The sequence below is a fragment of the Ictidomys tridecemlineatus genome, chromosome 2 (genome assembly GCF_052094955.1).
Source record: "Ictidomys tridecemlineatus isolate mIctTri1 chromosome 2, mIctTri1.hap1, whole genome shotgun sequence".
NCBI lineage: Eukaryota > Metazoa > Chordata > Mammalia > Rodentia > Sciuridae > Ictidomys > Ictidomys tridecemlineatus.
Genome location: NC_135478.1, coordinates 116047436 through 116074601, shown reverse-complemented (window position 1 = coordinate 116074601; position 27166 = coordinate 116047436). Strand labels below are relative to the sequence as shown.

The following is a 27166-nucleotide window of genomic DNA, read 5'->3' as shown; positions in this document are numbered from 1 at the left end:
CACATAATATCCATTTTCACATTTACTTCAAGCAAAGGAATTTAAGTAAATTTTCAGTGAAAGTTTAACCAACTCATCAAAATATATGAAAGGCATAGAAATGGAGAATTGGTGCCTCCCACAATCGGTTGACCGCTACATCCAGGACTGGCGGGAAGCTGGGTCCCACCTCGTGCCCTGGCTCTTGAGCCCACAGAGAGCCCTTTACGGTTTGAACCCAGTTTTCACGTCTGTTAAAATAACGAAAGGTCCAGCGGTCAGCAGAGCTGGGGAGCAGACTCCAGTCAGGGAGGAGGCTGCTCTGGGAGCTGGGGTGTGGCTTCTCGCCAGCAGGGGGCAGTGTGAGAGCAGTGCCTCTTCAGCCCAAGCCCAGGAGCACAGAGCTTCCCTGCAGGCTGCCCTCCCAGAGGGTGGCCCTGTCACAGGGCCTCCTGTGGGTTGTTTCTTGTTTTACCCTCAGATTGCAGTTGTGGTGTCTTGTTTTCTAAAGTGCCCTTTGCTCTGTGCTTTCTTGTGCTAAACTTCATGGCCAATGTGGGAACATTGAGTCCATCTGGTTGGAAGCAGGTGAAATGTATGTGGTGAGAAGTCAGCTTTGGTCCTCGAGAGGCCTGGCTGATTTCCAAGGACCACGGCCCTTCCTCCTGAGCCCCGGCATCTCTGTTCTGCATCAGCCTCCTGCATAAGCTCAGAGGTGTCTCACGGCCGAGTTCTCCTCAACAGCTCTGGAGAGAGATGGGCACTGGAGAGATTGACAGTAGATAAGCAGGTAGATGATAGGTAGATGGTGGATGATAAATGATAGATGACACACAGATGGGTGATAGATGATAGTGAGATAGGTAGATGGGTGTTAGGGGATAGAGAGATGATTGATAGATGGTAGATAAGGTAGATGGTAGATGATAGATAAGTGATAAATGATAGATGGTATGTGATAGATAGAGATAGTAGATGAGAGATGGTAGATGATAGATAGTAGGCACAATCGGCTTAATCTACTCTAACTTGACATTTTATGTAACTGGTTAATCTTTTCAACCCCTCAAATTATTTTTCACATTTAAATTTTTTCTCAGATTTTCTTGCTTTTTTTTAAAGCATAAACATCTCATTATATACAAGTACCATATTACAAGTACCATATTAAAAACTAGAGTAATTAACACCCCCACTCATTGGAAGGCACCGTTGTTTATGGATGGAAACCTTGCCTTGCACAGTCCTAGTGAATGTTGGGCTCTCATGGTGCGCCCAGGGCTGCAGCCCCACTGGGTCCTCATGAGTGGGCGCCCTGGTGACCCTGGTGAAGTCAGGGGATATTCTCACCTTTAATTTCATTCCAAAGGAAATTTTGAAATTCTTCATCCCAGTTCGATAAATAAGCTACTAGAATGGTGCTGGGCTGCTTGAATGCGCGGTCAGTGCGGGGAGATGGGACTTCTCTGTGCTTTGCATCTGCCCAGGAGCAGTACACTGTCATGTTCCTCGTGACAAAAACACTCAGGGTCACTCCAGGAGAGCTAGGCTGTGGGAAATAACCACACAAGAGACAGAGATACCTTTTTCTTTGTGGGTCCTGTGACTGCTCCTCTGACCTTAAGGGTCCACAGAAAGAGAGAGAGCGAGAGCATGCGCTGAACCCTTTTATTGAGGAGAAGCTGCTTAATTGAGGCAAGGGGTCAGGTTTCAGGGGGCTGAGTCTAGCTTCGTGATGTCTGCTGTCAGCAGGTTGACTGACATCTAGGAAGGCCACATCCAAGGGCAGAGCAAGAGAGGGGGACACACAGAGGGCGATTCCATGGAACATTCTATCCCAAACAGGGCAAAGGGGTAGGTTTACAAAGGAACAGGTGAGCGTAGCTCCATCCATGGGGCTGCAGGAAGGGACTCCTACGCATCAAGATACATTCTGCTACTTCGAGGATCGGGGCAGTGTCAGGGGCCACTAAGAAGGTGACCAGATCACTACGAAAGTGACCAACAGAACCTCTTCTGATCACGGGAAGGAAAATGCTGGTCATTCAGCGTGACTGCCCCCACAGTACACATTGAGAGGTAGGCTTTTTGTGGGGTTGGTCAGGTCACCGAGAAGATGGTCTCAATTCTTCACCTGGACTCTACAACAGAGTTCCACAGCTCCCTTCACCTGGCCCACGTGAGCATTTAATTTATCTTATTTATTTCTGCATATTGTATGATATATGTTGCTATTGTCAAGGAAATCTTTTCCCCATTAAAAACTCCCAAGAAGCAAAATAAAAGATGTAAATATCGGTGAAGAGCAAGAGACATTACTCTTTTGAAGACACCATAATCATTTACAGGAAAGCCCAGGAGAATCTACTAAAATATGATATTAAAAACAATTAAGAAGGAGGATAATATAAGAATATATAAAAATAACCAGGTTCCTGTAAAATAATGAAGGAAGTTATCTATTTGTACCTAAATGCCTTCTATAAATCATAATGTTTATGTTGAAAAATGTCCCTCTTTTCCAGTCACTATTTGAATCTATAAAATGCTCATTGTTTCTATTGCTTTATGGTGTTTTACTTATTAGGATCTTTTAAAGTATAAGTTCTTAAATTATGTCATAACTAGAAAGCGGCAATACCCTGCACCAGGGTTCACCTGACCCATGTGACTTTCCCAAGTGGCTCCTCTCCGTTTTGAGAGGCCTGGGAAGCTCAGGGGCCTTCAAAATTACTGTGGAATTTGATGACTAAAGCCTGATATTCTCGGTTCTAGAAAGATCTTGAGATTACTCATTTATTTCTCTACCCTTTGTTTATGTGTCCACTGCCAGAAACCTGTCTCTAGTGGCCTTGCCAGCTGGGCATGTGCCATCTCTGACCCATTTCCTCACTTGGGACCTGCTTTACTCTCTTCACTCTCTGGACCATCTCTGGGGACACACCAGGGCTGGCTTCCTGGGTGCATGGCCTGCTTGGTGACAAGGCCCCCGGCTCAGCAGGGCTCAGTGCTCTGTGATTGCATCTGGTTGTACACATCACTGTGCCCAGTGCTTTGCAGTTGTGTCCTCATGTCCTATAGGATCCCTGCTCAGGTCCCCCGAGTGGCTCAGCTAACTCCTGAGTCTTGGCCACCCCTCCCCTCTGACAAGTCGTGATTGTTTGAGTCCAGAATCTGCCATTTATAGGCTGTGGGATCAGCACCACATTATGTGACATCTCTTAATTTACTCGTGGGTGAAAGAGAGACCAGTGATACCCACTGCAGGGGAAGGAGTGCTGGCTCTGGCAGCACCCTTCCTACTGACTCATCATATCGTCACCATCATGAGTCCTAACTGGAAATTTGGTCCTAGCAGGTGGCAGGCCAATTCCAAAGGGTCAGTGGCTGCTGTGCTCATCTGTGATACCAACTTCACTGGAACCAACAGGTATAAGGTCATTTGACCTGAAAAGGTGTGGGCCTGCGGTGTGGGCCCCAAGCAGGTTAACGTCAGCCCATGAAGGACTTCTCCTGTAGGAGCCAGCCCAGAACTCCAGGCATGCATGTATGTGCAGAGAAGGACACAAAGCCCTCACAAATCCAAAGAGAGTGATTTCATTTTAGGAGTGTGCCTGTATGTGGGCTTCTGTGTGCGGTTCACGTTCACATGAGTTTCTGTATCTGTGCATGAAAGTGTGTGTGTGAATGTGGGTAGGTCACGTGGTGTCTGTGTGTGAACATATGTGCATGTGTACGTGTGTGTATGCTATATCCGTTTGGGGAGTTTGTGTAGCAGGCCTGTGTGTGTGTGTGTGTGTGGAGTGTGTGTCTGTGTTTATGTGTGGTGTGTGTGGGTGTGAACACATATGCATGTCCATGTGGTACATGTATCCATGCGTGTGTGTGCAGGTAGTGCAACATGGCAGGAGTCAGGTGGCTGGGGCTACCATCCCAGCATCTCTGCTGGCTCTGCCTGTGGATGTGACACCAGTGACATTCCAGTGACTCCCCACCCTCATCCTTGAGCAGGATGGTCGTTGCCCCCACTGGGTTTTGGAAAAATTGGACCAAGCCAGCAGAGCCAGGAGCAGAAGAGGTGCCCCTGATGTGGTGTTGACCTTTCCTGGGCCCCCTGCAGTCCACAGGGGCTTCCCATTCCCAAGATCTGAAGGTCTGGTGTCAGGTGACACACTTCAGTCTGGCCAAAGCAATGCTTGCAAGGAAGGGACACCTGGTAGAGGGAGGGGCGGAGCTGCTTGGAGATGGCCAGGCCTTCCTTCTATCAAGCCACCACCCCAGACCTCAAATACAACCTTCACTCAGGGCCTGAGTTGAAAGAGTGCCCCATGTGTCCACATGCAAACCAAGCTCCAAGCCAGCCGCATTCCCTGGACCCAGCTTGCCCCGGCAGATCTGCAGGTGGGCACCAGGTGGCCCACACATAGTGGAGGAGGGGCAGGTGCCTCCTGAGCCAGACCCCTGATGTCACAACATGTCATTCAAGTCCATCCAAGTACTTGGAGCATAGAGTTTCACTGTCCTGTGTCTGATGAGGGACCTGACGCCCATACCCTGCTCAAGGTCACCCAGTGTGGAGCGGCAGGCGGATTCACAGCAGCAGGCTCCTCAGGGTGGAAAAGTCACTCCGACAGCAACACTTTTCCTATACCCCTCCTCAGAACAAAATCCAAGCTCCCTATGAGCAATGAGATCTTGGAGAAGGTCCCCTGTCCCTGAGGTTTGCTGTGTCCTCCGGTGGAAAGCCAAGGGACTGATGGGTCACAGAGTTGGGATTTGTGACTCTGTGTTGTAAATGATGACAATGCCCTTTAATAACCTTGACCTCAGGGAGAGAGAGCTAGACCTCTGTGCTCTGAGGCTGAGAGAAGTCAGAGCAGGGGCCATATGTGATTCCTGAGCCCCTGCAGGACACCCACAGCCCAGGCCTGGGATGCTCTCCCTCTCACACCAACCTGGCCTCCAGCTCCCCTCCCTGAAGACCAAGGTCAACTGAGGTGCTGCTCACCTGTGACCCTTGAAGCCTGGTCTCTCCTGGCCGAGTTGGACCCGACCTTGACTGACACTGCACCCTGCTCACTGGCCTTGCTCTGGGACACCACATACTCCCAGCTTCCCCTCGGCATCTCTATTTCGTACTGTAAAACTTTCCCAGTGTCTACAATCTCTTTAGTCAGAACAGAAAAAGCAACTCTGCTGCCATTGAGCTCTTTAGATTCTGCTACTAAGTATGATCCTAAATTACTCTAATATTTTGCATCCATGACAGAAAAATACAAAAGGTGACAGATGAAATGTAGGTCATGCCGACTTTTTTTTTTCTGGCCCAATAAAAGTGCAAGTCCTCTCAAAAAATCTTCCCTGGCAATTATAAATAGGGAGAAATAATGTAAAAGTGTACTATTTGAGATTTGGCCATCATAATCATTTTAAAGTGGTTACAAGCACATTTCTGAGTAAATCTACCATAAGCTGCCTGGAGCTGGTGTTGCCAAATACAATTCTGGGAAGCCCTTGGAGGAGAGAAGCGTTGGCTGCTAAGCAAGTCGTCGGCATGAGATGAGTTCAGTTAGAGATATTCACACAGATGATGTGGGTCCCAAGGAGTGAGGGACAGGTGGGGCCTGGGGAGGGTGTGTCTTTTAATGGTAAAACCCTGACTTTCTAACATGTGATACCCAGTTCCAGCAGCAGTTGGATTTTACACTCAGCATCCATGTGGTCAAAGAAATTAGAACATTTAAACTGGGATTGAGGAAAAGATGTTGCACTTGTAGGTCAGTCCTTTGTTTAACAAGAGGTACGCAGCTTGGCATCCCAAGGTCAGTAACCTGAGAGATCCCAAGGCCCACAGCTCGCCGGGTTCTGCCAGTGTCTTCTGTAAAGGGGCCGAGAGTAAATACCTGAGGATTTGCAAGCCAGGCACTTCCATGGCACCCAGCCTGCCCTGCACAGCACAGGGCAGTGGACGGTCCCCAAATGCTGTGTCTACCCAGCAGCCAGATGCTACCCCACACGGAACTGTGGCCCATGGACCTGGAGGTAGGGAATAGCCATCCATGTTATCTGTCAATTCAGCATCTTTTACAAATGCATCTGGGAAAGAGAAAGGAATGCCACCTCTCTTTGCTGCTCCCAGGGAGAGACCGGAGAACAATCAAATCACCTTAGCAATTTAGTAAGAACCCGCTGGGAGTCGTTTTCCAAACTCAGGTCCTGATGGTCAGCAGAGAGCATGGCTGAGCTGCAGGCAGAGGAGTTACCTCCGCTGCAGTCAGGAGCGGGGAACATTTCAACTCAGAGCCAGCATCACAACTCCAGGTGGGATTTCCAGAGGAGACCCCAAGGGGAGGGCTCCTCAGGGCAATGAGGATGTGGCTTGCCACACAGGTGCTGGTGACCCTCATGGGGTTCAGAAGGCTGGAGCTGCCCCATCCAGGTGCCAGCAGGCCCAGGTCCTGTCAGCTGGGACAGAGACACCTACCAGGTGGTGCTCCTGGTCTGTAGGCCCATGACTCCATGCTCTCCTCCAACCCCACAGGGCCCTCCTCTGTCTCTGAGTCTCTTCTATTCTTTTTTAGGTTCAATTAGCACATAATAATTCTACATACGTGTGGGTACAGTGTGATAATTCGATGCATTTATAGTCTACAATATGTAATGCAAATCAGTGAAGCTGGAATTTCCATCTCTTTAAATAATTTTGCATTCTCTGACATTTAAAAGAATAGTCACAGTATTTATGTCCATAGTGTGCTTCAAATCAGAATGCTTTTTGAGGATAACTCAGAAATGACATTTGCTTATTTGTACTTTTAGGTTTTGTGGCTTATTTGGGTGATGCATAATTCATGGCAGAAATCATTTGGCTCCACAGAAAGTAATCTAGTTTATCCCTTCCAACGCCACTTCCAGCACACACGTGGCCAGCTGTGTGGAACAGGGCTGGGGTGCAGATGTGTGTAGAGCACGAGAGAAAGCGGGACGGGACCTCAATGTGATGCTCTTCGAGTGTTTCCATTAATCATTTTTTTCATTGTGGGAGATTCCTGATTCATATGCTCTAGATGACACTCCTTAGTCACAAGCAAATTGAGACACTGACATCACTGGCCACAGGAGAAAGGGGATCAGGATGTCTTTCTCATACTGAAATCTTTATGCTGGTCATAGCGTAAACTGTGGAGTACGTGGTGTCCTGTTACCCAAGTGACAGCTCTTGGAACTGTACTTCAAGTCTCCTGGAGTCAGTCACAGACAGGGAAACCTGCATCTCCAAAGCTGCAGCCTGATGGACAGCCCTCTGGGTCCAGCAGTGCCCAGCATGTGGACAGGGCCCAACACCCAAATGTTTCACAAAATCAGAGTTTGGAAGACTCCCCTATGCTGACATGTTCCTGAGCCCCAAATGATCCCCCAAGAAGCCCGGTCTGTCAAACCCCCACTGGCCATAGTCACTGAGTTGCTTAGAGAGGGGTGCCAATGGGTGGTGACGCAGGTTCCTGCTTTTTTCCTAGGTTGAAAGGCATTTGATGACCAAGGTATGTCTTTGCCTCCTAATTCTTGCTGCCATCCGGTAGGGAATGTTACATCCCAGGAGAATGGCAGAGAAGCGGTTTGGTTGGGGATGGAAGGGAAGAAATCTGTGCTATTGGGTGCTGCATTAAGCACCCCCTGCTCTGAGCACAGTAGGGCTCTACAAACCCTGGGCTTGGGCTGTCGGTGGGTGGTCCTCAGCTCAGTGTCACCAGGGAAGGCCTTTAACTATCTGAAGCCAGGCTGGAGTGTGGCTCAGTGAGAGTACTCACCTAGCTTGCACGTGGCCCTGGATTCCTGGGCCCTGGGAAAAAAAATTATTTGAAACCAAGGCCTTCCCTCCAGTGGGCCTCCATCATCCATCTAAGCCAGAAGCAGAGCAGGGTAATTATCACACTCCCCAAAATGGTCCATCCACAAGTATTTGCACTCCAAGTGCAACAGGTAACACATTTATTTTACTTCTTCAATACAACCCAGTCTGGCTCAGCATCACAACACCGGCTGGCAGGAAGTGAAGTCTGACCTTTGGGAGGGTCTCCTCCCTGCTACAGAAAGATTGCGATGGCCTTGGGGTCACGAATGGCTTCTGAAAGAGGATGCTCTGCATGCTCAGGTGACATGGTGGACAATATAGCCACCAGTTCACTTAACAGAAGGGAGAGCGAGACATCATCGCAAGGCCCTCTCAGGAAGGAATGTGGGCTGTGACTTTCTGTCAACTATCCTTTCCTCTGGACATAATTAAGAGACTGGTTTCTAAAGAAGCAAAGCTGGGTTTTCCCAGAGAGAAAGAGTCCTGGTGCCCAGCTGGGGAGAGGTCCAACTAGAAGGAAGATGGTTCTTGACGAGATCATCCAGGGAGAGCTGTTGACCTCCTATTATGAATTAGGTAAAAGGTGTTTCCTAAATCGCCTTTGTAAATGCAGGAGGTGAAATGATTAGATTATAGGAGCTGTGACCTCATCAATGGATTAATCCATTTGATGGGGTAATGGTTTGAATGGACTAACTGGGAGCTAGCTGTAGGCAGGTGGTGTTTGGCCAGAGGAAGTCAGGTCACTGGGTGTGTCTTTGGGCTTTATACCCATGCTGCGCCTCTCTCTCTCTCTCTTTCTCTCTCCCTCCCTCTCATCCCTCCCCACTCCTGCTGCCATGAGCTGACAGCTATCTTCTGCCACAGGCCCTTCCACTATGAAGTCCCGCCTCATCAGGTCCCACAACAATAGAATCCGCCAACCATCCACTGAGCCTCTGAAGCCATGAGCTCTTTTTCTCCTCTAAGTTGTTCTTATCAGGTTTTGTGGTCACAGCAATGAAAAGCTAACCCATCCCCTGACAAGGTAGGTGGCTGTCGGGTTCCTTGACCATGGTCTTAGCAGGACAAGAGCTCTGAATTCTGAGTAGATCCTCTCGCCCCAGGACTGAGCACCTAGGAATGGCAACCGTGGTGGACCGAGGACCATAGGTGTCCTCAACCGTGGTGGACAGTGTGAGGCTAGGGTGCTTCAAGCTCACAGCACTGAAGGAAGATGGCCCTCCTAACCACCACGGTGGGACTTCCTGCCAACCACGACCATGGGCTGCACGCCATTTAAAAACATAGGTAAACGTGGCCTTTGTTGTCTGTTGAGTGTATATTCAGGCATTGAGCTGGCGGGGCAGTGCCATGGGCAGAATGTTTCCCCCACACTGCACGTCCATTCCTCAATACATCGAATGACAGGACCTTGTAGATGTAGTTGAGGGTACCGACCCGAGGTGGAGAGCTAATCTTCAACTCCCCAAGGGGGATCAACCAAGTCACATGACCCTGGAAGGCAAAGGGCTGTCTCCTGCTGGAGGCAGAACATGCCCAGGAGAGGTCCCATCCAAAGCACCACGGAGGCTCCCCGTGTCACCCAGATGCGTGATGAAGAGACAGGAAATGTGGGTGGCTGGGTAAGCTGAGCGGCTTCCATGGCCACCCCCACGGAAGCGGGGATCTCAGCTCTGCAGCTCCAAAGATCCAGATTCTGCCAATAACCTGAGTGGGCTGAGAAGCCAGCTGCCTCCAGGAGCATCCAGAGGCAGTGAGCTCAGAGGAAGGAGGGGAACCCCTGGACTCCCAACGTGACGGAACAGCCAGACAATAACTTGTGTGGCTTCATGTCGCTCCATTGCCAACAGAGATAGAATAGCCACGTAGGGAGGGACACTGAGCCTTAGAACCACCTGCAGGCAGGAGGGGTGGGCTGCACCCTCCAAGAGGGTGGGACATCAGCTGGGCCCGGCTGCCAGCCTCAAGTTCCTTCATCCCTTAGGGCATGTGGGCTGGGCTCTCCAAGCCCTGGAGAGTCATCTTGTAGGAGGCAGAGGGACATCAGCTCAGGAGATCCCCACCTGGATGATTGGCCTCTGATTCAGAGGAGCAGAGGGGACAGTGGATACAAGTCCAAATCCTGAAATCCAGGATAGAGGAGGCAAGCACCTTGCGGCCGTCTCCTTGTCTAGCACTTAGAACCAAAGGTTTTCCTTGGGTCCACCTGTGTCATGCAGGTATTTCTTTAGGAAAAAATTCATTTTCATTGTTTAAACAGGAAGTAAAAAATCAAGTACATGACAAGGACATTTTTAAAGGCTAATTTAGTGAAAATTGTATGAAAAAAAAATGTAGAAAATCATTTTTTTCCCTAGCAGTGTAGATTTTAGTTTTCTATTTATATGCAAATGTTGGATGTCTGAGCCTATTTTATGTTTTACAATTTTGAAATATTACCTATTTCATAAACTTTAGATTAATGAAGTCCTGATAGGACAGTGAGGCCTTTGGAAAACAGTTTTAGGAGAAACACTCTGTAATGTAAATTTTTTAACAGATATTTCTTCACTCTGCAAACAGCCACAATGAACATTTTAATTTTTAGCTCTAATGTATTCTGGGTATTTTTTTCCCTTACATTACTCTAAAGATAGTTTGATCCTTTTTTTTTTTTTTAAAAAAAAAACAATTAAATTTTAAGTAAGAATAAAAAAAGTAACTCCAGTCACTTGGCAGCCAACATTCCAACATTGCCTGGACAATCTATCAACATCTACCCATGTAATGACCTTGGGTTTCGGAGGATTTTCGAAGCCCTTCAGTATTTCTCTGTGTTTTATTGTATTGGCTGCATTTTAACTGTATTTAATGGCTGCTGTAGAAAAAAAAATATCTAACTCAGATTCTTCTTAATTTCCAGCTAATTGGCTGCTTCGGAGTGAGAAATGGCAAAGCACTTGGGCTGGTGTGGAGGGAAGCCCCAGGGCAGCTGCTGTTGCAGAAAGTTCTCCTGTCCTTTCCTGCCTTGATGAGGGGACACCCCAGCTGGATGTAGCCTAGCTCCCAGGGCTGAGTGCTGCTGTCAGGAAAGGTGGAGAGAACGGGCACAGAGACATCATCTCTAGTTCCTCACGTTTTCAAATCCAGCAAAACCCCAGGGCAGCCCTACTGCCAAGACTGGACACAAGGATAGGCCACTGTGGCCAGTTAAAGGTGGGATTCTGCAGCATCTCCAGATGGAGCCCTGCTGGATTGAACTTGCTTCTTAGAAAGGTACGAGCACACGTGGCGAGTTCTGATCCATTTCGTTCAATGTCCAGAGAAAAAGTGTCACCTTCACTCCCTGGGCCCACACGCAGTCCTCCCAGGCCACAGAGGTCTCCATAGGTTCTCTGCTGAGTTCACTTGACGAGCTACCTGCTCAGACCCCTCCTTGCTCAGACCACTCCCTATCCTCTCTGCAGCTGCAGGCTTAGTGACACTTCGTGCTGGGATGTTCCAGTGTGAGACGGAGCAGAGAAGAACCTTGGATAGACCTGGGTACCTGGATCAGACTTCAGCTGGTCTTTGGAGGAGGGTGTTCCCTGGCCACCTCTAGGGACACCTACTCCTCTACTCGCCCTAGCTTGTCTCCCAGGTCCCTTCTCCCTGCACCTGATAAGAAGTGGATCTGGGTCTCACCAGCCGTGGGTCGGAGGATGCAAGCAGTGGGTTGGAGTGCTGCCTGCCCTGGGTCCTTCCTGTCCCCACAGGGTCTGCCTCAGACAGGCCGCAGTGTCTTCCAGGCTGCCCTTCTTGGGGCTGTGCTTCCCTGGGCACTGGTCCCCACTTTGTCCCTCAGGACTTCCCACGCTGTCCCCAGGGTGCCACCTGTCTCCTAGGTGTCCTCCAGCCTGCTGGCTCTTTGTCACCTCCTTGGGTTCTGGACTGTCAACATGGGACCTGCCATGCAGATTGGTCCTGTTTTGTCTCCTGTGAGCTTCTCTGGGGCCCTCAGCATTCGGCCCTCGGTTTCCTGTCACCCTGAGCTGGAGGCCAGTCTCTGACAAGGGCTCTTTCTCAAATGAGCACTTCCCTCCATGGCCACAGGGAAGCTGCTCGGGAAGGGGCTGTGCCATGTGGGCTGGGACCTTGCACCCCAGGCTAAGGGGAGAGCCTTCTCTGGTGGAGACTACCAAGCTGGTCATCACAGTGCAAAACTGTGCCTGTCCTGGGACATCTGCACGTTCTTAAGGACCAGAACAAGCAACTGTGCATGTGTGAAAACTGACCAGGCTGAGCACCTTTGAGGGGGACTGTGGGGACCTGCCGAACCAGCCCTGCTGTGTTAGTTGTGGCAACACATGTGGCCAGCGGTGGCCTGCTCAGAGTGTGGGACAGAAACTGGAAGAGGCAGGAAGCTTGTGGGTCACTAGGAACACATGTTCCCCTGGGCAGTAAAGGGAGATTCTCAGTGCACAGACTGTCAAGCAAAGCAGGGCTTCCAGAGGTCAGCAGGCTGCATGTGCCTGGGGGAGATGTCATTGAGGGTCACCTTGCTCACCTGGGGTGATCTCTCAGGAGGTGCTGTCACTCAGCCTGCCAGAGTCAGCCTGCTCACGGGTTCCGTGGAAGCCACTGTCACTTGTCACAGTAAGTCTGCCTGGATGGACTGGTGTCAGTGAGGTCCATGGAAGGTACTCACGGGCACGGCACAAGCTGTCCCGCACCAGCTGCTTCTTCCTCTCACTCCAGGCTCCCCCTGTGACTCTCCCAATGTTGCTGGGAGAAGCAGCATATAGCACCCACAGTGGCCTTCACCACGTTGCCCGTGCTCCCTGAGGCCTGGCTGTCCCTGTGGTTGAGTAGTGGCCATGTGACCCCTTCCACAGGTGGGTTTTGACTGAAGCCATGTGAGCAGGGTCAGTGCCTCATCAGTTACAGGCCCCCGGGCTCCTTATCCTCTTCTTTGTGACTGGTGATATCAAAGTGGCATCTGCTCCATTGGTCTACACAGGGAAAAGGGGACACAGGCAAAGTCCCTGCTGACCTACAGCGATGTGAGGCCTGATGAAAACATAAACTGTTGAGTGTGGGGTTGAGGGAGATGTTTGCCATGCAGCCAGATAGCTCCTGACTGATGCATATCTTGGGCAACAAAGCTAAACCAATGGAATGCAAGTCTCCACAGCCTACTTGGTTTATTTATCAGCAATAATGGAGAAAGATTAGGACTCAGGAGGAAGCAACTGCAGTAATGAGGAGACAAGTGTGTCCAAGGCAAAGTGCTTAGAAAAGCATTCAGCCTACAAAGAATTGCTGGCATTGCCAATGGCTTTCTTCTTCTTTCCAGGCTTTGACAGACGGTGACCCCCAGCCCAGAGCAACCCCATCCTCCCCACTCAACCTCGCCAAGGAGACCTACCAGATGTGGTCCTCTCTAGAGGAGGGCAGTAAAACAAGGCAGTCAGTTTGTCCTACATTTTTAGTTATTCTTTAGCCTTTCCAGCAGCGTCTGCTTGTCCTCTGAACAGCAATGATAGGGAGAAGAGGAGGAAGAGGCTCAATGGCCAAGCCCCCAGGGTGCAGGCTCTGGGCACAGCACACCCATTTTGGCCACCTGGGTGTTTCTGTGTATCCACCAATACCTTTGAAGTGCTTGAAGGTGCTAGGGTTCAAGAGTAAGGGACAATACAGACCCTGGATTTTAGAGCTATAACAGTTAATCAGGGGCTGGGGTGTAGCTCCGTAGCAAGTGCAGAAGATGCCCCGGGAGAGGAGATAGAATTCACCTTGCATCCCTGCTTGTCCTTTTGGCCTAGGTCAGTTTGAATGGGAGGATCAAGACACCTCTTGTGTCTCTGGGCACTGGGTGCACGTGGGACATGGTACCGGTTCCAAGCACAGCCCGGAAGCTGGCCAGTGGCTGATGTCTGGGCACATAGTCCTGAGACAACTTCTCAGAACTTTCCAGAGCATGGTGGGGCATCAGCTGGCCCCGGCAGGCACCTGAGTGGCTTGGACAGTCCCATGGAGCTTTCTGAATGATGCTAACTTCCAAGCATTCAAGAAAAGAACCAAAGGTACAAGAGAGTCACTCAACCTAGGGTGTTACTCGCCAGTGACACAGCGACCAAAGGCATGAAGGGATGGGCTCTCAGAGAAGGCTATGATAGACAGGCAGGGACAGAGGACATGCATACACCTCCTACCACTATGTGAATGTCTGAGAACTAAGATGCAACCTCACGTTTATAGATGGTATAGTCTAGCCTGCAGTGACCAAGGTTTAGTTTTCCTGCCTCCCTGGAGAAGAGGAGCTTAAAACACCTGCTGAATGGCCTGAAAATAAGGAAGGCTGCCTGCCTCTGTGGGCGGAGTTAACGAAGCTTCAGGACCCCAGGAGCAGCCTCCAGGGGAGGCCGGTCTCCACCCTCCTGCTGGCAGAGGGTGGAGGCAATAAGTGAAGATCAAGCCCCCCCTGGGTGGGGTGGGCAGCTCTACCTCCTCCTGCTGGTGGGAAGACATTTTTAAACTATGTGTTTGTCACCTCCCTATTCTGCAATCCTGTACAGCATGATGACATTCATTAACACCGTGTCAATGAAGCTCACCCAGCGGCCATGGGCTCCACACGCAGCCACCACCTCAGCTGACCCAGGAGGCTATGGAATGGCCGCCTTGCTCTGTTCATGGAAATGTCATTTAATATTTTTTTTTTTGCTCCAAGATTCAAGTTCTGGGCAAAGCATCAAAGCTGTGGTTGTGTTTATACAAGGAATATAAATATTAATAAGCCAGAGAGAGAAGGTGGCCAGCAGCAGGTGGGAGGGAGCCTAGGTGCACAGGAAAGAGCAGGGATGTTGGCAGGCGAGAGTATTGTAGGACAAGAGGTGGCTGGAAGCCTGGCGTTTTAGGAGGACAGGAAAGGCCCAGTAGAAGGGTCAGTGGAGGTGATCTTGCCCCCAGCACCCTTGCGGAGCTGGGTGGAAACTGGAGATACCCTGGAGGGGGAAAACCCCATCTTTCACGGGAGAGTGGGTGGACATCTTAGGACGTCCACAAACGTGGAAGTGGCATCCTCAGCTCATCATTCCACCCAGAGGAGAGCCCCGGGGAACTGAGAGCTTCCGAGTTTCAACACCCAGGCTCCAGAAGCAGGAGGTGGGTCCAAAGAGGCACGAACTGGAGCCTGATTTCCCCTGGGCCTCGAGGAGTTGCCGTGACACTGGACCAACTCAGATGTGTTTGTCCTAAGTAGGGAGGGCGGGGGGTGACAGCAGTCCTGCTCAGCTTGACAGGGATGGGCATTCTTGGAAGCCAAATATGGGTTATTTTTAAAAATATAAAACATTTTAACATTTCTAAACCATGAAATACCATAAACATTACAGAACCATTGCCAGCTCTCTGTTTCTACCTCTCCTGCTTCTCCTGTGTGTATTTATTTTGGGTGCTATGGACCCGCATCCCAAATGTACTCATTTTCCGTGGAGGAAGAGCTATATCTTCTGTGGTACTTTTCTTTCCTATACTACAGTATAAATTTTAGAGTCTGATTTGAAATGATCGTCTCCTTCATGGACGGTGACATTTGGTGCTCTGGGGAGGCCCTCCCAGCACGTACCTCTCAGGTCTGTGCTCAGGGCAACCTGGAGTGACAAGACAGACTTCCAGGACCTGAGTGTGACTTAGGTCTCTGCCGGTTCCTAGTTTTGCTGTGAACATTGTTGGGCGAGATTCCTCCCTAAGCACTGTGCGCCCTTAGATCTCATGAAGAGAGGTGTTTTGATGCACGCAGACCTCCATGCTCACTGCTGGGGCATAGGAGCTCCTGGTTTAGCCTGTCCCCAGGCACGCTGTGCCCTGGGGTTGGCATTTGTGTGTTGTGTATGGAGTGAGTCCTGCCATGGTCTTGCCAGCATCTCCCTGGTGTGATGAGTGAGCACCGCTCTGCCTCCTGCTTGTCCACCTGCCGTCTTCTTGGTGAAGTGTCTGCTCAAGTTTTTTATCATCATCTTCTTTTGCTTCTGCATGATAGGTATTTTTAATCTATCTGTTTTTTTTCATGTCAGTGTGTTTGAAAACAATTATATATTATGATTAATGAAAGTAATAGTGTTTTTGTGATACACGAGGTCGGATTCCTTCTTTTATGCCTCTTGGCCACTTGTGTGTCGTCATATAAAACTTGACATCTGTGTCCTCTGTCTCTGTGCCTGTAGAGGTGGACAGGGCAGATGCAATGGGCACCATGGTGCAGGGCTACAGGTGGCATGTGGCTTCATTTTACAATGTCCTTGCACCCAGGACCAAAAGAACTCGGTAAGATGCCAGAGCCCCAACTCTGTGCAAAGTGCTTTGACGATTTTCTCATGTACCATCCCTTCACCTGTTGTGACACTGGACTTCTCCTCATTGATTTACAAGTGTGTGCTCTGTACAGGGAACCTCAGCCCTTTGTCTTGTCATTCTGGGGAGTGTTCCCTGGGGATTCAGGACTGGACTCTGTCTTTGGGGTCTGCTTGCTTGGATGCTCCTTAATGAACACAGTGCATCTCAGGTGGAGCCTGAAGCCCACATCAACCTGATGGCTCCTGCATTGGTGGATCCCCAATAGCTGTGTTTCCCTGGTGACAATAATAATCTCATACAACAGCAGAAATGGAAATGCAAGTGAACAGGACTTCACGGGGCTCTTTACATAATAGAAGACAGCAGAGACCCAAATGAAGAAAGTACAGATCCCCTGGGTCTAGGCTGCTGTCCCTCCTTGAAGTGTGTGCATAAATATCATAGAAGGAAGTGTGAAGTTGGAAATGGAAATAGATACCGAACACAAAGTAGCCCACTATCCAGGCTGCTGAACAATCTAAACATTTCTGAATAATATTATCAAAGGTTGGCAGGAGGAAGCAAGAGGCTCTCGCCACCTCTTTCTGCCAGCCCAGGCCTCTGTGCCCACCACCTGCATCCAAGAGCTCCAAGTACAGGAGTGGCTGCTTGAGGGGGCCTGCAGACCCCGAGGTTGGGGGGCCAGCCTGGGCCGGAAGATAAGCCTGGCACATGTGGCTGCAGGGGCGGGCCCAGGACGGGTCCTTCACACACGTGGACCCAGGCAGGCCAGGCCTTCTCTGAGCCTGACTTTCTCATTTGTGAAGCTGGGGAGGATGCCGGCAGAGGTAGAGCGTTCCTTGTCTGAAACACTTGGGATCAGAAGTGTTTCTCTTTGGATTTTGAAGGATTTTGGTATTGTTGGAATAGTTACATAGACTTTATGGCTGAGCATCCCGAATCCACAGATCCACAATTAGAAATGCTCATGGTGTCCACCCCAGAAGGGTAACCGGCAGATGATGAAGGGGATCCCAGGACAGGGAAGAAGGAGGGAGAGACAGGAAAAGTCTGTGTCATCTGGCTGTGATTGACAACGGGTCCTTGCTGGTCCTTGCAATGATGAATGCTTTGTACCAATGGATGACATTAATAATGGTTCAACTAAATGGGGGTGCATGGAACTTTCTAGTGTTCTCACAAATTTTCTATAAATAACACTATAAGGGGCTGGGGATGTAGTTCAAGTGGTAGCGCGCTCACCTGGCATACGTGCGGCCCGGGTTCGATCCTCAGCACCACATACAAACAGAGATGTTGTGCCTGCCAATAACTAAAAACAAATAAATAAATAGTAAAATTCTCTCTCTCTCTCTCTCTCTCTCTCCCTCCCTCCCTCTCTCTCTCTCTCTCTTTAAAAAAACACTATAAAATTATTATGAAATGATTTAAGTCATGTAAGTAACCTCAGGAGACTTTTTTATGTTGTTTTTAAGGTTTCAATCACATTATTGGCTCATGATTTTTTGTAATGGTTTTAATAATGCACAAATTTAAGCCTGTGTATTACCCTCTGAAGACCTTCTTGGATACACACCCCACATGTTTGATAGAAGTTGTTATCATTTGTGTTATATTATAAAGAGTGCACGGTGGAAAACACTGCTAGTTAAATAGGAGGTGCTCAGCTTAGGCATTCACTGAAAAAAATTAAAACAAGTACAGAAAATTAACAACATGAAAATGTGAAAAAGCAAGAACGCTTTATCTTATCCCCATGGCTACTTGAAATTAGGAGAACCAGTCTTTCTGCAATCTTTGACATCTCTGCCTCCAGAATGCATGTCCCTAAGTATAAATGTCACCTGCTGCCTGGCTGGGTGATGTGGAGGCCCTGTGGGGAGGGGAGGAGGTCAGCTCCTCCCTGCAGGGGGCAGCCCTGGAAACAGTCCTGGTGCCTATAGATCCCTGGACCACACTGCAAATGCTGAGTAGGCACCTGCCACCTCCATGCACCAGGTGAGAGGCTGAGAGAAAGCACAAGTGAGCGGCCAACACCCTGCTCTCCTTGCACAAAACCATGGACAATTCATAGGAAATTGATACTTCTAGCAAACATAAAGGTGCAGAAGAGATGCTGTGCCCGGGCACCACTGTTTCTGCCCAGAACCTAGTTCCTGGATGTCCCTTCTGCTGTTCTTTGGGGGCCCACCCCTCCCCACACTTAATTCTTGTGGCCTTACCAGGCTTTTGACAGAGGTCTTCTAACCCTGAGGCCACAGTGATTGGATTCAGAGATGGGACTGTGACTCCAGATGGCCAGGAAGCTCCATTTCTGGATTTATCTGCAGTTATGCAGAAATAGAATGTTCTTTCCGCTTGGTTTGCAAAGTCAGCGGGAGATAACCCTGACCAGCCTGGAGTTGTCAGAAGCCAGCATTTGGAGAGAACTTGGAAATAAACCAACAGAGAGACAAGCAGGTCCCAGAGATGGAGTGGATGAGAGAGAGAGAGACAGAGAGAGAGAGAGAGAGAGAGAGAGAGAGAGAGAGAGAGAGAGAGAATGAACCCTGTTTTCATTGAGCTTCTGGACCCAGTCATTCCTGCAACCAACTAGGACTTTATAAAGCCAGCTGGCATCAGCTTGCAAATGCTGGTGTGACCGACAAGCACAACCTCACAGCTTAAAACCACATGGACATGGCTTGAGATTCTGGGGGGCCAGAAGTCAGGTCAGTTTTGGGCTCAAGTCTGGACAGTGCAGGCTGCTTCCCCTCAGCAGCCAAAGGGGAGCATCTATGTCTTGGCTCTTCTCCTGCTTCCAAATGTCCTTGGTTGTGGCCCCTCCCCCACCTTCAGAGCACTTCACTCTGGCCTCAGCTTGCACCCTGGCCCCTCCTTTACTTTGTATTTTAAGTGGACACTCCTGTGTCCTCCCCTCAGGACCCTGTGGTTACACTGGGTCCACCCAGATCTTCCAAGCCAGCTTCCCCCTGCTGAGGGATTTAACTTGATCCTATCTGCACAGTCTTCCTGGCATCCTCTCAGATACCAGAAAGTGGGCTGAGGTCATGTTTGGGCAGCCTTGACTCTGACTGTCCCACTATTCATGCCCCCCCTTTTTTTCCTTCTGGTATGAAGGTGGTTTAGTTTCCTTGGGCACAACAACAACAACAAAATAGTGACACAAGGTTTTAGAGAAAGAAGTCGCTGAAACAGTGCTGAGCCAGGGAGGTCTTTATAGAAGAGCTGGCCCTGAGCTGAATGAAGTGTGCAGGAAAGTAGGAGAGCGGACACATGAGCGAGGATGTGGCGGTGGAAGCTCCACTTAGCTAGGACCTACACTTACTCTGGGGTTCACTGGGCTTCAGGCCTCCTGGAACCCTCTGTATGGATGGAGCTTGTCTTCCTCTCACACCTACCCTGCTCCAAACACTAATTTAAGCCAGCACTCTTTGCTTAGGGGCCTCTGAAAGAGCCGTACTCCTGATGCTTGGCTTCGGACTATCGGTCCTTCAATGCCTCTGACTCCTCCATGCTGGAATCCTCCAGAGCCATCCTCCAGGTGGCCAGGAGTGAGCAGGGTGATGCACAGCTGACCCTGTCTTGCTGTCAACACTGGCATAAGGGAGAAGGTTGAGGATGGAGGGGAGGACTCGGGCCTCTAGGGACAAATGGCTGTCAATAAATATCAGGGATCTAAACTCAGTCCCAAGGCACACGGAAGAAGGGGCTGCTTAATATTCCGAAAGAGCCACCCATTCAGGAGGTTCTGGGAAAAACCTTCTCTTACAAATGCATAATCATCACAGGCCCCTTCAAAGCAAGGATAGAAGGGACTGATCCACTAATGGACAGTGGGTACCAGACAGCAATGAGCCCTGAACAGAGTGCATCACAGAGACCAGGGTCAGCATTGGGGGGCATCTGGTGCTCTAAACTAGGTCTTTGCTCACCTTGAGTGTGTGCGTGTGTGTATGCCTGTGTAGACTCATGCTCACCCATTTGATACCACCTTGTGTGTGCCTGTCATTCCATGCTGATATCATTTTCTTCTGCAGGAAATACAGGATAAATTGACAAGGAACATTTCCTACTTGAAAGACAGAGCTTGTCTCAGGGTTTAGTGTCTCCTGGGTATTTCTAGAAAGTGTGTTCTTAACACAAAATGCTCTTGAAGAGACACAGTCTGTCACTTTCTGAAGTTACATTCTTCTTGCCTTGGGTCCCTTCTCGGGGTTTGGAAACAAAGCTGCATTTCCCACGGGAATCTGCTCCTACCCTACCTGAAATTTCAACACCTCCCTTGGAGGGGGGTTCACAAGATGCGTACCTGGCCAATCAGCATGAGCCATGCCGTTGGCCGCAGTGACTGGCTGGAACGCTCATGCGACCTGGTCACGTGCCCCAAGGGGGCTTTATGCACTGGAGATTCTGTGTGTCCCTTGCTGTAGCCTGAACAGGCTTATGGATGAGCTTGCCCCCTCCCACACAGGATTTCCCAGAGCCTCCAGGTGCACAGAGGAGGCACTCAAAGTGACCATGTGCACATCTGAAGCAGGTATGCTGGGCTCCTGGGATGGTGGGAGCTGGCCTGGGCCAGATGGGCAGGGAGTACCAACATGATGCCACTTCCTCTAAGGACCCTGTGCTCCCCACTCCTGGCTCAGGCCTTGAGTGTCTTATCAAGTTACAGCCCTGGCTTGACCATTTCCCACAAGCAGGCCTGGCTTGCGAGGTATGCTCACAAGGTAGTGTCACCGTGTGGGCAGTCACCCACTGGCAGTGCTGGCCCAGACACATGGCCACCTGAGCTATTCAATCAGCTATTCAATCTGCTGGAGGTTGGGAGTCAGAAAGGCTCACAGACTAAATTAAGATGCTCAGATTGCAGATCTTGTTAAAAACCTATAGCAGGAGGCGAGGAGAGCACCACAGGGTCACTTGAATGTCCCCACAGCCTTGCTCAACTCAGGAGCAGACATCCAGGTGCCCATCACCTCATGAACCAGGACTAAAGGATGATTGTGTCCATATGACAAGAGTGACATTCCACAGTCAAAGAAGGCAGCACTGGCAAGCTCTGGCAGGGGTGAGTTACAGGTCCCCAAGGCTGTGACAGAAGCCATGCAGGGTGTGACTGAGAGGGGATGCCCAGAGCAGCCAAATTCATAAATATAGAAGATAGAACAACAGTGTCCAGGCTGGAGGGATTGTGGGAAATGAGAGTGGCTCACGCAGGGAGTGACCAGTGTGCCTTATAGTCACATGATGGTGCTGCTTGCCATTCTGTGAATGTGCCAAATCCCTGGATCCTGCACGGCCAGTGGCCACTACTGGGGAACCAGAGGGTACGTCCACAAGGATGCCCTTATAAAAAAGCAATAAAGAGAGAAGGTTGACATGCTGGGACGGGATGCAAGGGAGGGCCCGCCTGCCTTGGTGTTGAGCAAGGGACACAGCAGAGAGAGGGTTCGGGTGAGGGGACACGAGCTATTATGTGGCCGTGGCTTCCTGTGTTCTAGGAGTTTCATAGATGGACATGTTTTTTCTCAGGTATTCGGCAGTGTGCATTTTGGTTGTGTATTCAGAGTGTCACAAATACCAGCATCCATTGTGCCCTTGAGGGTTTGGCCTCTGCTCTCCACCACCATCTGAGCTGCATGCATGGTGATCACCTGCGCTGCCTGTGGGACACACCCACCCCACTTCCCTCCCTCCTCCTCCTCTGTTTATCTCTCTCATTTTCCACATCAGAGTTGAAAAGTCTCACACAGCACAGCCAACACAAGCTGCCACTGCTCCTTCCTGAGCCTCAGGTGGGTCTGCAGGTGTCTCTCTGATGGAGGGACATTCTGTGCATCTAGAAGAGAAGGTGACCCCTGCCCCTGTCCCTTCTGTTGAAGAAGCCTCAATATCCTTCATCCCTCTCTGTTGATTCTCCCTGAAACTGGAGAGTGGCTAGTGGCCCAAGGGAAACTGTGTCCTTCAAATGACACCTGCCAAATGTGACTTCTTCACTGAAGGAAGCCCCACAGATTTCATGGAGCTTCCTAGGAGATCAGAGTCCGGCCATGTGGGCATCTTCTGGCTGGTTCTCTGACATCGCTGTCGCTAGGTGTCCCTTAGCTTCCAACATGAGACACCAGGCACTGAGGTGACTGAGGGTCCAATTTGCGGGGTAGGCTTTAATGGAGCTGGGTTATCTGAAAAGTGTTGAAACTGGAGTATGGCCAGGCAATGACTTCACACCTCCCAATCCTAGGTTTAACTCCCTTGCCAGTCCAAATACGCTGCATGAAAGTCAGCCAGCTAAACACATCTCCCTTAGCACAGGCAAGTAAAAAGGCAGTGTCCAGCCTTTCCCTGGATTTCAGCATTTTAAAGACTTCCTTTTAACTCACTGCTACTGTTACCATGAATGATAAAGATCTCCATCCCAAAAGTGTGGTAAAAGTTCTGTTCTGCACTGTTCTGTCACATCCATATTAAGACCATATTATTCTTGATCTGACACACAAACTACCTAGGGGATGCAGCAGTCTGCCAATGGGAAATTTTCTCTTTTCAAAGTTCAAGGGTATTTTCAAATTAAATATATCATAAAATGAACATGCATATTTTATTTCCACTTAAATACCTACGGACTTCAGGATTTACTTTGAATAAGATATCTGTGATCACCCTCAGTGATGGACAGCTAGTAAAGGGATTTGGTGACACCTGTTTTTGTATCTAGTGGCACTTCCCCCATAGCTATTTATAGTATTCAAAGTGACAAACCTGATTCAGCACAATGCTAAAAAACATGTATTTGCCAATTGCCCCTTGAAATCAATAATTTGGTTTTTCAGGTACTTTCAAAGGAATAAGAAGTATAAGGAAATGCCTAGTCTGAATAGTTCTCTAGTAGGCCCTCTTTTCTCTCGAGATGTGATAGTTTCCTTTTACATGTGGGCTCCATGGAGAACCTCAGGAGGAGAGACGAGTATTTGATCTTAGTAATACAACCAGACTCTGAGATAATCATCTAAGCTGTGAGAGATGGCCACAGCAGCTCGCTAAGGTGCCCCTCAAGCAGGAGCTGGCCTTTCTGAGCTCATTCCCTGCAAAGAAAAGCCTCAACACTCACAGTCAGATTAAGCACATTCAAATGAAAAGCACAGTTGCCTCTGTTCTTCTGTTATCATTTTCTGGGGAGAAATAAATATTCATCAATATTTTTGCCTTCACAATCTGAAAAGGTACTGTATCCTCAGACTCAGATTATCGCAGTCTGATTGTATTACTTAAACCAAAGTTTTTTCTCTCCTCCAAACGTTCTTCAGAATGTCCACATGTAAAAGGAAATTATCATACCTTGGGCTAAGAACCAATAGCCACTCTCCAAGAACAAGAGATTGCTATTATTAAAGCAATCTCTCTGTCTGATAGAGGGAGGCACACATTCCAGATGCCCCAACCTCTGGTCATTCAAGAATGTGCCTCCCCGCCCCACCCTTCAGTGTCCATCCCTTGAGCAGACAGGAGTGGATGGAGAAGTTGAGAGGGTACAGTATACACAGACATACACAAAAATGCACACATGTGTACACACACATGAACCTCTGAACCTCCCTCCCATCAATTTGGCAATCCTCTCCCCAGGCAGCTGGGTAAAGACCCTCCAAACCATGTTTAGCATGCCCTCTGCTGGCTTGGCAGGAGCTGACTCAGCCTTTATTCTGTGTGCCTAAGACATAATAAATTACCTTAAGATCCAGAAGGAAAGGGAGGGGAAAAAAAAGGCAAGAAAATCTTAGCTTCTTAGAAATGGAAGACATGATACCCTACACATAAAAGTAAGATGAAGAGGCTTTCAAGTTATTGTTTTTAAAATGTTTTAGGAAATAAGTGACTAAAGATTTAGTAGAAACACATTTATATTTTCACAAGTACTACAGTGAATTAAAAATAAAGCCTATGGTGAATATTTTCACAGGTTTACAGGTGGGAAAAAATGAATTGATGGGACACACTGGTTTCACAGACTCAATTTTCTAAGAGTTCACTGTTCAGAGTCCTACAAACCACTCTTCTCACAATTGAGGATACTTTAATTACAGAAGAAATGCAGTCTTAAGAGCTCAAGTTCTAAAGCAACTATGTGCAGCAGGAGAAAAACTGTGGAAAAGCAGTTCATTTGGAACCAGTTCTACTACAAGGCTTACAAGACCCTCACCCAGGCATAAACAAAGGTGCTTGCTCAGAAGAAGGTGGCCCTCTCTTCCTCTACTAGGGCTAAAGGCCTCAGGAATTACTAAAGGAACATCTGCCACTCAAGATCCAGACTTTGGTGAGACTGCATCTGGCAAGAAAGCAAAAATTTCCCCCCCCACTGTTACCCCAAATACCTAGGGCCTAAAGTAAACCACTGCTTTCAATGCCCCCACCACACCTATCCAGGGTTCAAAAGCTTCATGTTTGTAAACAGCTTCAAACTTTTTTGTGCACGAGTGGCATATGGTATTAAATTCCTTGCAGATCCAATATGAGCACGCTAATAATTTAAGGCATCCTTGTTTTAACCAATTAGGATCTGCCATTAATTATTAAATACAAAAATGATAATACTTTTGTCCTTTATTGGATATCCTTTTGATACAACTGTCTTAAGTAGACATTTAGATTGTCCTGGGAACTTGCTTACTTTTATTTCCATAGGAGTTGTTCCCTGGGAACTTCCACAATAAAATAATGGTGTATTGCTGGCATTTAGGGAGGAATTTTCCCTAGAACTTGGTGTGCCATACAGATCTCCAGTCTCTGCAGTCCCTGGACCCTCTCCGGATGTAGAAGAGGTCTTGGAGCTCGCAGGAACACATAGCTGCTAGGAGGACCCTAGTGAGGCTGGCACTCTTTGCCCCAGGGCAGCTCTTTTCCAGACACACCCTGATAGGGAGGGATGGAGAAGATCTGCAGATTTTCCCCAAAGAATCAAGGCGTGCAAAAATTTAGGCCCCAATGTCCACCTTTACCTGGACACATAATCTGTTTCATTAAATAGAATATCTTTTAAAATTGTTCCTCTCACAGCTCACGTTCATTTACAAAAATAAAGGTAAGCACAAGCATGTCCTGTCATACATGACTTTCCCCTATATCTGTGGGCTGTGGAGGAAGTCATTCCCAGATCTGTTGGAATCTAACAAGTTTCCCTTCAGCCATTCTAAATCTATCTATTAATTTTCAAGCCAATGGCTAAAAATAAACACTGTGAGGTTTTGAGATAACAGAACAGATGCAAATCTGCTTTGAAGATCCTCAAATAACTTGCACTAGGCAGGAGGAGGGTACACTTGAACGGTTGTGTCCAATGAAGGAAAGTTTTAGTTAATGATGACATCACTGACATCACCCAAATTTAAAAAAGCACTTAAAGCACAGCAGATGCAATTTTTTTCTCCTCCAGTGAGGAGATACTAGGGAAGGCCTCCGGGTTCACAGACAAACTGCATCAATGATTCGACTGCGGTCCAGCTAGAAGACAGCGAATAAGCTGTGGCCCACGCAACCACAGCCCTGGTGCCGGTCTAGCGGCCTCGCGCGCTGTTCTGGCCCGGCCCTGCCGGAGCGTCGGTGGGCGCCACAGGACCCCCGACGCGTCCACACGGACGGAGGGGTCGGTCAGCCCAAGCCTGACAACACGTTCCAGTGCAGAAGGTGAAAGGGCCAGGAGAAGAGAACAGCCCCGACCCAGTGGGGCCGGAGCCGGTGTCCACGGCGTCCACTGGGTCCGGAGCAGAGCCCGCAATGCAGACGCGCTGGCAAACCCAGCACGTCGCCCGCGCCCCCAGGGTCCCGCACTCTGGCCCCGCGACCACCGGCCTCAGCGCCCACCTGGCTCACCGCGGAGCCCAGGAAGGATCCCCCGCCGGCGCGCGGACAGCGCACCTGCCTAGTCTGCGGCCAGGCCCCGCCGCTAGCCGGCAGCACCGTGGCCAGCGCCGTCTCACCTGCCGCGCTGCGCTGCTCCGATCGGCCAGCCCGCAGCATTGCAGTCACCTCTACCCGACTTCTATTTTCCCTAGCTTTAAAAGAAAACCATATCAGCTGTTTTGCTCGTGCTCCGGCTCCGAGGCCCCCTCCCCAGCTGCTGCTCCTGGTCCCGGGGGCCTCTCCTCCCCCGCCTCCAGCGCTCCGTTCCGCCCCTCGCGCCCCTACGCTCTGCCGGAGGCCGCGCGCAGCGCCCGCCTCCCGGCTCCGCCCGCAGCCACCCAGCGCGCGCCCTCTCCCTGACGTCATCCGGTCGCAGCCGCGCCCCGACCCCATCCAGCCCGAAAGTGCCCGCCCGCTGCGCCGCACCCGGCCTGCGCCGCACCCCGCCCCCGCCCCCGCCGCGTGGAGCGGTCCTGGAGCGCGCGTGCTCGCTATCACGACACGCGCAGGGGCTCTGAATCTCCAGATTATTCAAGCGCCCCTTCAATCCGCGCCCACGCTCCGACGTTCCCGCTCTTGACCCTCTAGGCGTCCTAATAGCCTGAACTGCACGAAACGCTGCTAGCATAGCTTGCGTTTTCTATCGGCCTCCTGACTTTGCTTCCACCCCTCTATTCCTACGGACTGATTCGCTTTTTCTAAGCATCCCAAACTTTCTCCCATATATCCTGTCTCCCTCCACTTCCCCGCCTGCTCCAGGTCCAAACTATCAAGTCTAATCTGAGCATAGTCCTTTGTCTCCGAACCCGGTTGTCTGACCTTTCTCCCATTTCTTCTTAATACTTTTTCATGCCACTACTTAAGTTAGTTACCTTGACTAATGCCAAGTTCTGCCCTTTGCTCTCTGCCTGCTCTCACATCAACTATTTTGGTGTAACTGCGCCCCCTTATTCCAAATAAGATATTATATTGCAGGTAATTAATACAATCCTGATGCATTTCTTGAAACGTTATTTTACTAGTTTAGGGCTTTAACCTTGACTTTGAACGTTATGTTTGATAATGTTTAGTAATTTGGCTTTCTAAATTAATTTGGGAAAATTGACTTTTTTGGTTTGA

At 49.5% G+C, this 27166-nt stretch overlaps 1 long non-coding RNA gene across 1 annotated transcript; it reads right to left on the bottom strand.

Moving 5' to 3' along the window:
• LOC110597283 (uncharacterized) lies at nucleotides 1-26339 on the bottom strand. Its single transcript, XR_002483104.3, has 4 exons — nucleotides 26125-26339; nucleotides 17393-17462; nucleotides 1330-1528; nucleotides 1-742 (listed from the first exon to the last, which is right to left on the bottom strand). It is a non-coding gene; the product is annotated as an uncharacterized LOC110597283 (long non-coding RNA).
• Nucleotides 26340-27166: the final 827 nt, after the last annotated feature.